The sequence below is a fragment of the Euprymna scolopes genome, chromosome 2, assembly GCF_053919585.1.
Source record: "Euprymna scolopes isolate OS-2025 chromosome 2, ASM5391958v1, whole genome shotgun sequence".
NCBI lineage: Eukaryota > Metazoa > Mollusca > Cephalopoda > Sepiida > Sepiolidae > Euprymna > Euprymna scolopes.
Genome location: NC_136483.1, coordinates 76,748,990 through 76,761,701, shown reverse-complemented (window position 1 = coordinate 76,761,701; position 12,712 = coordinate 76,748,990). Strand labels below are relative to the sequence as shown.

Below are 12,712 nucleotides of genomic sequence, written 5' to 3'. Positions count from 1 at the left end.
GAGTTCTTAACCAATAAGGATTGAATATTTTATGCAAGTTGCTTGGTTTTGCTTTTCTATTGTTTGCTACTGCTGGTTCATTTTCTCTAGGAACAGTGTAAGATTATCTTTTAGTTAAGGAAAGATTTAATAAATCAGAATGGGATCGTGTCCATGTTTGTGTAACAAGGCCTCCTCAAATGTTCTAGCAAATTATGCAATATTTGCTTTTTAAGCGGTTTTCTTTAAAAAATATATATATAAAGAAAAGCAACATATTTTGACTTGCTTATAAATATATGTATATATATAAATGCCAAAAAATCACTTGCATAAAAAAAATATACTATTAAATGGGTAATTCCATTCTTCATTGTTAAGAATTTATCGATATTTATATTTTAAATTCCATGTATTTTTTAAATAAAAGGATTTTTTAAAGTGAGGGTCGTAGAAAATCGCATTTTTGCAATGTGTTTTGCGCAAAGTTGTAAAGAGCTGCTGCTGCTAAAATGAAATTTATGAAATATGGATTCGTCCAAGGGACATAAATAATGTCTCTTTTTATTGCGTGTGTTAATCAAAATTAGTATTTTTCATCCTCTGTAGTTAAAAAGCAAACGCACATTCACTTATAAGTTTTTCCCCTAGAACAAAAAATCCACTTCATCGATTTTTTTAAATTCTTTTAATGAAATACACGAGTTTTTGATTGATATATTTTGATACTTCTTTGTCGACTAATTTTTTTTTTTTTTTTAATATCTAAAAAAAGAAAACATTCAATGAAATAGAAATATTTGCCGTTAGCATCTGGTATTTACTTGACGATGTAAGCATAACATGAGCTTTCATTTAAAAAAAATCAACGTGTTTTTTAAAAAAAAGAAAAGGTTTTACACTTTGGACTTTACAGGTAAATTTCAAAAAAAACTATTCTTTCTTTTTTGTTTTAAATTAAAATATTTTCTTTATTGGTCTTTTATCTTCAATTTGTGATATATGAAACTTTGGCACATAAATTAATTATTAAAATTTTAATAGACAAAATGGGGGTGGGTGAATTTGAAAAAAAAACGTGTCTCTAAAATATTATATTTGATTTATTGGAAAGAGCAGAACATTTCACATTGACCCTGAAAATATCGTAAAAATTGAACCAATAGAAAAATTTTGATAGATTTTTAAAGTTTAAAAATTGAAAATATTTAACTCGTAAAATTTCTATTGATTTTATTACGTAAAATAATGGCTGCATGAAGGCACGCCGGCATTTTGTAAACACTGTTTTTTTTTTTAAGAAATAAAAAATAATATTTCTATTATTTTTTTAAACAACTTTAATAGTTTATTTTGGAAGTATATTCCATACAGAAAATAAACAACCCACTTTAAAAAGAGAAATTACGAGGTTTTTATATTTTATTAGTAGTTTTCTGTTGGGGGTGTCAAAAATTCCTCCAAATTTCTGATACACCTACACACACAAAAAAAAAATAACAATAATGACGTGAATGTTTATATATTTTATGGGAATTTAGGAAAACTCGTCTCCGGAAAACTCGTACCCGGAAAACTCGACCCCAGAAAACTCGTTCCCTTTTGCTAGGTAGGAAAACTGGTCCCTTATTGAATAAATATCGATTGAAAACACATTTTATGACCGTTCTTGAAGTAGATATTGTCTTTAAAAGAGAATACATATCCCATAATATTTTTTTTTTAATATTTTTACTTGTTTACTGTTGTTTTAAAAAAATTAAATTAATTTTTCTAAGTTTTCGTTTTCTACCTAGCTTTGAAAGATTTTGGTCTTTCAACTTATTTTAAAGAGTTTATTTGGTTTAAAAAAAAAAAGTAATGTCGAATGTTACTTATGAACAACAAATGTCCGACATAAGAGGATCACGTCTTAATTGCTCAAAAATAGAAAATTAAAGAAAATATTAAGGTAGATATAGTTTTAAAACGAGCCCCCCTCCAAAAAAAATGAATTTGTATATTTTTAGGTAATAATGCACATCCCATAATATTTAAAAAAATATTTTTACATGTTTATTGTTTTTAAAAAATTAAATTTATTTTTCTAAGTTTTCGTTTTCTACCTAGCTTTGTAAGTTTTTGGTGTTTAAACTTATTTTAAAGAGTTTATTTAATTAAAAAGGAATAACAAGTAATGTCGCACTCGACCTTACTTAGTAAATAATTTTTAACAAAAAAATGTCCGAAAATTAAAGAAAATACTGAGGTAGATATAGTTTTAAAACGAGCTTTCCCCACTTTCAAAAGAAAATAAATTTGTATATTTTTAAGTACTGCACAACGCACGAGTGACCCCGAAATGACTTTTAAACGATACCCTCTCCTCTCCATGTTAAGAATGGCTTTCGAAATAATAACGTTATTATTTCAGCGCGGTACCAAAATTACATAAGACCGTGTTTTCTTTTTTGTTGTTTTGTAATAACACAATAATTATTTAAACAGAATTAATTCTTCTAAATAAAATAATTGCTTTCTTTGATAATACGTGTTTTCTTTCTTTATTTTTGTTTCGTAATGACACAAAAAGTGTTAAAACTAGAGTATTTTTTAAAATAAATATTTGGTTTCGTTTTTCGTATCTTGATTCCGTATCAAGAGTTAAAAATAATTTTTTTAAATATTTTGGGGGTGCAATAGTCTCTTTTAAAAACAATGTCTCCTTCAAGAACGGTAATAAAATGTGTTTTCAATCAATATTTATTCAATAAGGGACCAGTTTTCCTACCTAGCAAAAAGAGGGGATTTTTCCGGGTACGAGTTTTCTAGGTACGAGTTTTCTGGAGACGAGTTTTCCCGGGACGAGTTTTCCGGGCACCATTTTATGCACACACTGATTTTTCAATTTAGCTTTTTTGTTTGTGAAAATTTGGCTACAGTTATCAATTTGACATTTTTTGGCCTTTTTTCTGAAAGATTTGGCTTCAAATATTTATTATAGCCTGGCATTGTCAAGACGATTAGGGTCTACTACGTATGAGATTGAGTACAGTTTTCAACACGAAAAATAAAGGAGAGGAGGATGAAAAAACAAATAGTCGACAAATAATTGTTACCAAAGGCTTTTGGGCGGACCTATACGAAAGTGCTCAACCCCCATCTTAAAAATTATTAATTTTTTTCTGCTAATTTGATAATGTAATCTATGATAATCGTCGGAAAAAAAGGTGAAATACACGCATTTTTAGAGGGTGTGCACTCTCGTACAAGTCCGCCGGCCTTTGTTTTGTTTTGTTTTGTTTTGAAGTATTTCAAAGTATAAATCGCTTTTATTCGTTTTTTGGTACTTAATGACGAGTGTGGACCCTACGCAAACATTTGTCTATTTAGCCATGAAAAACTTTTTCAGGCCAAAATAAATTTTTAAAAAATCCCCCAAAAATGCCAAATTGATTTTAAACTCCAAATTAATCGAGCGTATTTTCCGTTTTGACTTTTTTTTTTCTTTGAGTAAATTTCATTTATACTTTTATTTTGTGCTTGTTTTATTTTATTTTATTTCATTTTAAATTTATTTTAATTCATTTAAAATTTATTTTTATTTTAATTCATTTAAAATTTATTTTTATTTTAATTCATTTAAAATTTATTTTTATTTTAATTCATTTAAAATTCATTTTTATTTTAATTCATTTTAAATTTATTTTTATTTTAATTCATTTAAAATTTATTTTTATTTTAATTCATTTAAAATTTATTTTTATTTTAATTCATTTAAAATTTATTTTTATTTTAATTCATTTAAAATTTATTTTTATTTTAATTCATTTAAAATTTATTTTTATTTTAATTCATTTTAAATTTATTTTAATTCATTTTAAATTTATTTTATTTTAATTCATTTAAAATTTATTTTTATTTTTATTCATTTTAAATTTATTTTTATTTTAATTCATTTTAAATTTATTTTTATTTTAATTCATTTAAAATTTATTTTTATTTTAATTCATTTTAAATTTATTTTAATTCATTTAAAATTTATTTTTATTTTAATTCATTTTAAATTTATTTTTATTTTAATTCATTTAAAATTTATTTTCATATTAATTCATTCTAAATTTGTTATTTTATTTTCATTTTAAATTGATTTTTATTTTATTCAAATATTTTTTTTTGTACATTTATGATAAAAAAAAATGCTTACGCAACTATTTGAATGGACAAAGGACTTTGATTCTTCTTATAATTTAAAGAAATAATTTAAGGTGCTTCTACACTTTATTGCAGAAATTGGATACGCCATTTTATTTCACGCACCTGCTGTTCAAATCCAGGGGAGAAATCATTATATTATAAACTGTGGCCGAAACATGAAATGAATAACAAAAAAATTAAACTGCCGGAGAGGGAAAGAATAAATTTACCTAAAATTAACATTTATTATATTGACCCATTAAAGTCGCTTTAATTCAAAAAATGTATAAAATTATTTATTTGTTAAAAAAAAAACACACACACAAACAAAAAAATAAACAAACAAACAAAAACTATTTTTATAAAAATCCTATGTTGCTTTCATTATAAAATTGTTCCTATTTACAATGCCTCCCCACGGGACAGAGTTAGACGCCATGGTCGTTTTTTAATGTGGAGAAAAGGACATTTTTTTTACGCAAACTTTTCAATAAATGTTTTTCCAATTATATTTTGATAAATTTTTATACAATAAATGTTTTGGTTTTGGTTTGGTTTTCAAATGGCGCTCACCCAGTTTAAACCATTATGAACATGTCATTTCATTTTCTGTTTTTAATAAAAAGAAATGTTCCATGAAAAACTTTCCCGTTCTCATTAATTAAATCGAAACATTTCCAATTAAACAATTACGGATATATGTTCTCTTTCACTTTCTTTATTTACTTTTTTTCATAGTTCTTTTCGGAAGTTTAATTTTTTTGTTATTTATTTCATGCTTCATAGTTTAATATAATGATTTCTCCCCTAAATTTGGAGAGCAGGTGCGTGAAATAAAATGACGTCTCCAATTTCGGCAATAAAGTGTAGAAGCACCGGTACTTAATGACGAGTGTGGACCCTGCGCAAACATTTATCTATTTAGCCATGCAAAACTTTTTCAGGCCCAAATAATTTTTATAACCCCCCCCCATTTTTTTTTTTTTTTTTACAAGGTGATCACCACTTATCAAGGCCTGGAAACCACTCAGGGATAAGGGTTATTGCGTGTACAGTACGTTAGTGTGGGGATTTAATAAAAATGTCTACTTAAGGGGGCGGTTCATCAGGAATTTGTTTACATTGGACTTGAAGACATCCAGGTTGTAGTCAGGTGGGAAGCAAGCAGACGAAACAGAGTTCCACAGGCGTGCAGTTCTAAGAAAGAAGCTTTGTTCATGGAATCTACGTTTTCATTTAGGCACAGATAAAGAGTGGGGAAAATTATTGACAGTGGTTTTAGCTAGACGGGTGTTTTTCGTAAAAGATTTGCAAGGGGGGACTAGAGATTGGAGCTCAGACGAGCACCTGCCATGGAAATAACAATAAAACAAAGATAGGCTCGCAACGTCTCTTCTGTGGGAGAGAGGTTGCAGGGAAGAGAAAAGTGCATCCCCCACTAAGCCACAAAGTCTATTTTGTACTCTGTCAAGGCAGGATAGGCTGTTTTTAGCAGCTCCTGCCCAGATATGGCAGCAGTATTCCATCCTTGGACATACTTGGCTTTTATATAGATAGAGAATTGCATCAGTAGTGAGATATCTTCTGGAGCGGTAGAAGGATCCCACCATCTTTCCAGCGACCTTGGCAACAGACTTGATATACATGTTCCATTTCAGATCAGGAGTAAAGATCAAGCCCAGAAGCTTGTCAAAACATGGGGCTTCTCCTAGACGAGAGTCATCCATTTCAATTGATGCCAGATGGGGATCAGAGTATTGATGATGTAAAGATAGGAGCTTGGTTTTAGATGCATTAAAGGTAACCAACCACCTCTTCCCCCACTGAACCACATGCTTGAGATCAGAGGAGAGAGAATCAGAGAGAACTTTGTCATTTACAGCCTTTGATGTGTTGCCGTAGATGGTCGTGTCATCAACGAATGATTTAAGTATGTGTTTAAGGAGATCATTGATGTAGATCAGGAAAAGAGTTGGGCCCAGGATGGACCCCTGAGGGACTCCAGCATTAATACTGCAGGCCTCTGAGTTTTGTCCATCGACCACTACTCTTATGAGCCTATCAGAGAGAAATGATTTAATGATTGAGAAAACATTTCCAGTTATTCTGTAGCTGGAAATCTTGTGAAGTAGGCCTTTATGCCATACCTTGTCGAAGGCCTTTGATATGTCAAGAGCAATTGCCCTAGAAAGGAAGCCTTTGTCAAGCGATTCACTTATCCTATGAGATATAACCGTTAGCACATCTGCAATAGATCTTGCAGAATGGAAACCATATTGCATGTTACTAAGAAGGTTATTCTTGCTGAGGTGGTTGACTATTTCTCTATTTAATATGGATTCCAGCAACTTACTCATGACATGCAGAAGGCTTATTAGTCTGTACTGAGAGGGAGATGACTTTTCACCTGAATTCTTAAATACAGGGCATACTGATGTTTTCCAGGGTGTTGGAAAGCACTTCTCCTTAAGGCACGCTTAAACAGTTTTGTAAGTATGGGAGCAAGTTCAGGTTGAAGCTTTTTTAACACTATAATTGGGATGCCATCAGGGCCAGTTGCTTTACTGGAATCAAGGTTCTTGATTAGCTTGGCGACCTCATGCACAGGTATTTGTATGTTACCTAGCATGTTCTGTGTTATAGGAGGAAATATGGGGAGTTGATGGCCTTCGTTGCATAGGGTAGAGTTAGCTGCAAAGTTCTTTGCAAATAGTTTGGCCTTGTCTGATACTGACGAGATGACCTCAGGTCCATTGATAATGGTTGGGATAGAACGCACACTTCAGGATCCTATTTGTTATTTGCCAAAACTGGTGGGAACCAAGCTGCTGATCAGCTACTTTGGATTTAACAGACTGAGCATATAGCTCTCTTGCATTTTTTATTACTCTTTTACAGTGGTTGCTAGCGTTCCTGAAAGCAGCTTTAGTCTCAGTGCATCTATTACGTTGGTAGTTATGGAAAAGTAACTTCTGTGCGCGATGGCAGCAGCACATTCTGGGGAGAACCATGGCTGGCTGTTAGCTTTTGTTGGAATTTTTTAGATGGTATGAATCGGTCTATGCCTACAATTAACCATTCGGTCAGGTCTGATACTATAGAGGACACTTCCTTTTTAAACATGGAATGCAGAGGTAGATCAGATATGAATGTACGGAAGCTATCCCAGTCAGCCATGGAGTATCGGTATACAGTACGGTGGAGAGGTACGTCTGGGGACTCATTACATTTCGTTTTTATCTTAACTGATACGACAGAGTGGTCGGAGGATCCTAGAGGAGAAAGAACAGAACATGAACATAGCTCAGGGGAAGTGGAGAGAAAAAGGTCTAGAAGGCTTGCATACTGACCTGTAGTATCGGGCAAATGGGTGGGCTCGCGAACAATCTGAGTGAGGTCATAAGCAATGGCAAAACTATGACAGAACCTCCCCTCATCGTCTGTCTTATTTGAGTGGATCAGCCATTCCACGTTATGGACGTTGAAGTTCACCACAGATGTGAATGTTAGCCGAGGGATGTGCAGACAGGATGTGGTCTGTTTTCTGAGATATACTCTTAAAGATAGTAACTCCGCTGTTATTGGGCAGATAGAGGGCAAATATAAATGCAGTGGTGTAAGCAAGTGCAACCCGGTAGCACATATAAGGTAAATTAGGATCTTCTCTAGAGATATCTCTGCCACATGGGAAGCCATCTTTAATGTAGGCACATATTCCATGCCCATGGCGGTCTTCGGGGTCAGATTTAGATGTTAAGTTAGAGTATCCGTTTATTATGAACTAATCTAGGGAAGTGGTCGGCCCTATTCCAGTTTCGTTTAGAAAGAATATGCCAAATTGATTTAAAATTCCAAATTAATCAAGTGTGTTTTCCGTTTTGACTTTTTTTTTCTTTGAGTAAATTTCATTCATACTTTTATTTTGTGCTTGTTTTATTTTATTTTATTTCATTTTAAATTTATTTTAATTCATTTAAAATTTATTTTTATTTTAATTCATTTAAAATTTATTTTTATTTTAATTCATTTTAAATTTATTTTTATTTTTATTCATTTTAAATTTATTTTTATTTTTATTCATTTTAAATTTATTTTCATTTTAATTCATTTTAAATTTATTTTTATTTTAATCCATTTTAAATTTAATTTTATTTTAATCCATTTTAAATTATTTTTATTTTATTTCATTTTAAATTTATTTTAATTCATTTTAAATTTATTTTTAAAAATTTAAAGAAATAATTTAAATTATAAGAAGAATCGAAGTCCTTTGTCCACTCAATTAGTTGCGTAAGCATTTTTTTATTATAAATGTACAAAAAATATTTGGATAAAATAAAATAAAAATGAATTTCAAATGAAATAAAATAACAAATTTAGAATGAAATAAAATAAAAATAAATTTAAAATGAATTAAAATAAATTTAAAATGAAATAAAATAAAATAAAATAAAAACAAGCACAAAATAAAAGTATGAATGAAATTTACTCAAAGAAAAAAAGCCAAAACAGAAAACACGCTCGATTTATTGTGGTACCAGTCTTCAAGAATTCTGGTGAAAGAACTGACCCACTAAATTATCGCCCCATTAGCCTCCTCCCGCTTTTCGCCAAAATATTTGAGTCCTTAGTTAATCAAGCCCTAGTCCAGCACCTAACAGCTGCTAAACTCCTGACTGACAAACAATATGGATTCAGGCAAGCCCGTTCAACAGCAGATATCTTAACTGTAGTTTCTGAACGTATATACCGTTCATTGGGAAAAAAAGGGGAGGGTAGAGCGGTAGCCCTTGATATATCTAAGGCTTTTGACAGGGTATGGCATGATGGTCTTCTAAGGAAAATTAGATCATATGGAATCACTGGAAGAATTCATAATGTAATTAAATCCTTCTTAAGTAAGAGAAAAATCCAAGTTGTCCTCGACGGTCGTACATCTAAACAATATGACATAAATGCGGGAGTACCTCAGGGGTCTATCCTTGGACCTCTATTATTCCTGATATTCATAAATGACCTCCCTGATAAAATTGTTTTGGAGATGGGTATATTTGCCGATGACACCACTCTCTATAACAGATATGAGGGGAAAACAAATGAACACATATCCAAGGAAATGGCAGAAACACTAGAGGATGACTTCCAATCTGTAGTGGAATGGGGACAAAATTGGATGGTCACATTCAATGCTGCTAAGACTAAGCTTGTTTCCTTTAATAACTACAAGAAACCTTCTCTACCACCAATAGCAATGGCTTAGAACACATTGCCTCAAAGTACTTCTTTTAAACTCCTCGGCCTAATGTTTACAGGGAATATGAACTGGAATAGACACATTGAGAGCATTGCCAAGGCTGCTGCAAGGAAGGTTGGCTCCCTCTACCGTGCTAGAAAACTACTTACGCCTGACAGTATCTTATACCTCTATAAGGCCACCATTCGCCCATGTATGGAGTACTGTTGTCACATCTGGGCTGGTGCATCTGCTGCTTGTCTCTCGCTCCTGGACAGGGTTCAAAAGAGAGTCGCCAACCTGATAGGTCCTGAACTGTCATCTAGCCTTTAGCCTCTCTCCCATCGACGAAATGTTGCATCCCTCTGCCTGTTCTACAAATACTTTAATGGTGAATGCTCTGATGAACTGCAAACACTTGTACCTCCCCGACGTAAGTACCCCCAACAAACCCGACAAGCTACTAAGTCTCATCTCTTTACAGTAGAGATCCCTAGGTGCAAGAAAGCCTTTTACTCCAATAGTTTCTTCCCCAGAACTGCGGGTCTTTGGAACTCCCTTCCGGGATTCTGCTTTCCCAACTGCACTGATATGCAGAAGTTCAAGTGTAATGTTAACAAACATCTTTCTACTCATCTCCCTGCTAATAAAGTCCCTGATAGTAGCCCCCTGCTTCAAAGTGGCACTGTGCCTTGTTTGGGGTGATAATTGAATAAAAAAAATTTAAAAATTTGGAGTTTAAAATCAATTTGGCATTTTCTTTGGCGTTTTTTTTTATTATTTTGGCCTGAAAAAGTTTTTCATGGCTAAATAGACCACTGTTTGCACAGGGTCCACACTCGTCATTAAGTACCGAAGCAAGCACCTAATGAAATAAAATGGCGTCTCCAATTTCGGCAATAAAGTGTAGAAGCACCTAATTTAAATTATAAGAAGAATCGAAGTCCTTTGTCCACTCAAATAATTGCGTAAGCATTTTTTTTATCATTATAAATGTACAAAAAATATTTGGATAAAATAATAAAAAAAATGAATTTCAAATGAAATAAAATAACAAATTTAGAATGAAATAAAATAAAAATAAATTTAAAATGAATTAAAATAAGTTTAAAATGAAATAAAATAAAATAAAAACAAGGACAAAATAAAAGTATAAATGAAATTTACTCAAAGAAAAAAAAAGTGAAAACGGAAAACGCTCGATTAATTTGGAGTTTAAAATCAATTTGGCATTTTCTTTGGCTTTTTTTTTTTTTTTGGCATGAAAAAGTTTTTCATAGCTAAATAGACCAATGTTTGCACAGGGTCCACACTCGTCATTAAGTACCCGTTTTTCTTTTGTTTGTTTGTTTGTTTTTTGTTTTATCCTTGCATTCGTAGCTTAATAAACCTGACGGATTAACATAGCTCCAGATTTTACTCGATGTATGACCTCATAGAATGAATAACTTAAAAATCGAAGATTAAACAAAAATCAAGCTATCACCAATCTGTTGAGAATTGCATTTTTTACATAAATGTATATTTTTATTAGTTCTATTTTTGTTTAAATTTCTATTTTCACATGGATGTTTTGTTTTGGTGAAAGTGCGCTGCTGGTTGACCATCGGAAGACTTACCTTTAAGAATTTGGGATTAAATTGTTAGGTAAAAGTGCAGAATAGGTACAAAACACCCTCCCCCTCCCCATATTTCTAAATAATTAACCCGAAAACAGAATACGTTCGACAACAAATACCCAACTTCTTAAAGGTGGTTGGTTCACTGGAATTAGTGAATCGTCGTATCATCAGCGCACTTTTTACCGTTGTTTTAATTTTCGAGTAAAATCCGACGCTTTAAAATACTTTAAAATTAAAAAAAAAAAAAAAAAAAAATAGGCAAGTGTGTGGAGAAAAGTACCTTTATTGTGTTTGATGAGATTTATTTATTTATTCATTCATTCACTCCTTTTTGTTTCTCTATTGGAAAGTCTACACAATCGCCATTGGTTTTCGTTCCGTTTCAGGAATCCTAATTTTATTATCGGTTGTTGTCGGAACTCGTGGCTAGATTTTACCGAATGAATATGGATAGCCACGGAGATGAGTACCAATAATAAGAACAAATTCAATGGTGACCAAAATGAATAATAAATAGAAATGCATACAATGCAATCTAAAGTACAACGTGTATCGCATGCACTCGTCAATAATAATAATAGCTAACAATATGGCTGCTATCACGAATGTATAGAATTATTTCTACGTATTATTTTTATATGTTGTTATAATGTATTATTTAAAGTGTACATTCCTTTTAAAAACTACTAAAATGATAAAAATTAGTATTAACTTGAAACTTTTCTAAAGTAAAGCACATTATGTGGTTTTCTTTAATATATATATATTAAAAAGAAGACCGCTTTATCGTAATGGTTCTATGGTGTAATGGTTAGCACTCTGGACTCTGAATCCAGCGATCCGAGTTCAAATCTCGGTAGAACCTAATATGAAATTTTTTTTAATTGTAAAATTCCAACGTTGTTCAGGAGTACTTCTGTTTATATCTTTATTTTACGTTCTTGTTTTCTTTTTATGAATTTTTAAGTTAAATTTTACTATGATAACGTCGTTTGGTCATTAGCTCATTAATTAAACCGTGTTGTTATAAAAGCATAATTAATTTTGTAATTTTAATCTCTATTTATAAAATTATTGGATTTAAATAACTACCAAAATTTCAATCGTTTAAGATCTGCTAAGAATTTTAAAACCAGAAATGACTTTCTATTCGACAGTTGAAATGCTTCCAAATTCTTGAAGTATCATGAAATAATTCCTTTTTTTTTTAACTATTAACAAAATGTAAAAATACCTGACTTGTATACGAAAAAACTGAAATACTTTCTAGTGAATTTAATTTCATTATTAAATTATTTTTTAATAGAATTTTTAAAATTTCGTTTACTAGGAGCTTTTTTTTATTTTTTATTTTTTTATTTCAGTAAATAAGCGATTAAAGGGCGATAATTCAAGCTCATAATTCGACACTTCAAGCATCTTTAATAAAAAAAAATTTGCTTATAAAAGTGTTATAAGTTTCCGGGCGAGATTTTATTTCAGCATTAAAAGCTCAATTAGAATTAAATTTAGATTGTGAAGACTTTAAAAAGTATATTAGAATTGTATTTCCAGATTATAAATATAATTTATTAACAATCAGTTTTGAGGAAAGGACTTCAATGAACTTCCCTTATTGTGTGAAGGAGGGAAATGCTAAACTCCCAGAACGGAATATGATTCCTTGAAACAGGTCTAGACAGAGACGTGCAGAGGTAGGTGC

General features: G+C 31.1%; 1 non-coding gene across 1 annotated transcript; it reads left to right on the top strand.

Annotated features, from left to right (window-relative positions):
- Nucleotides 1–11,803: 11,803 nt before the first annotated feature.
- On the top strand, nt 11,804–11,875 carry Trnaq-cug (transfer RNA glutamine (anticodon CUG)). Its single transcript has one exon. It is a non-coding gene; the product is annotated as a tRNA-Gln (tRNA).
- Nucleotides 11,876–12,712: the final 837 nt, after the last annotated feature.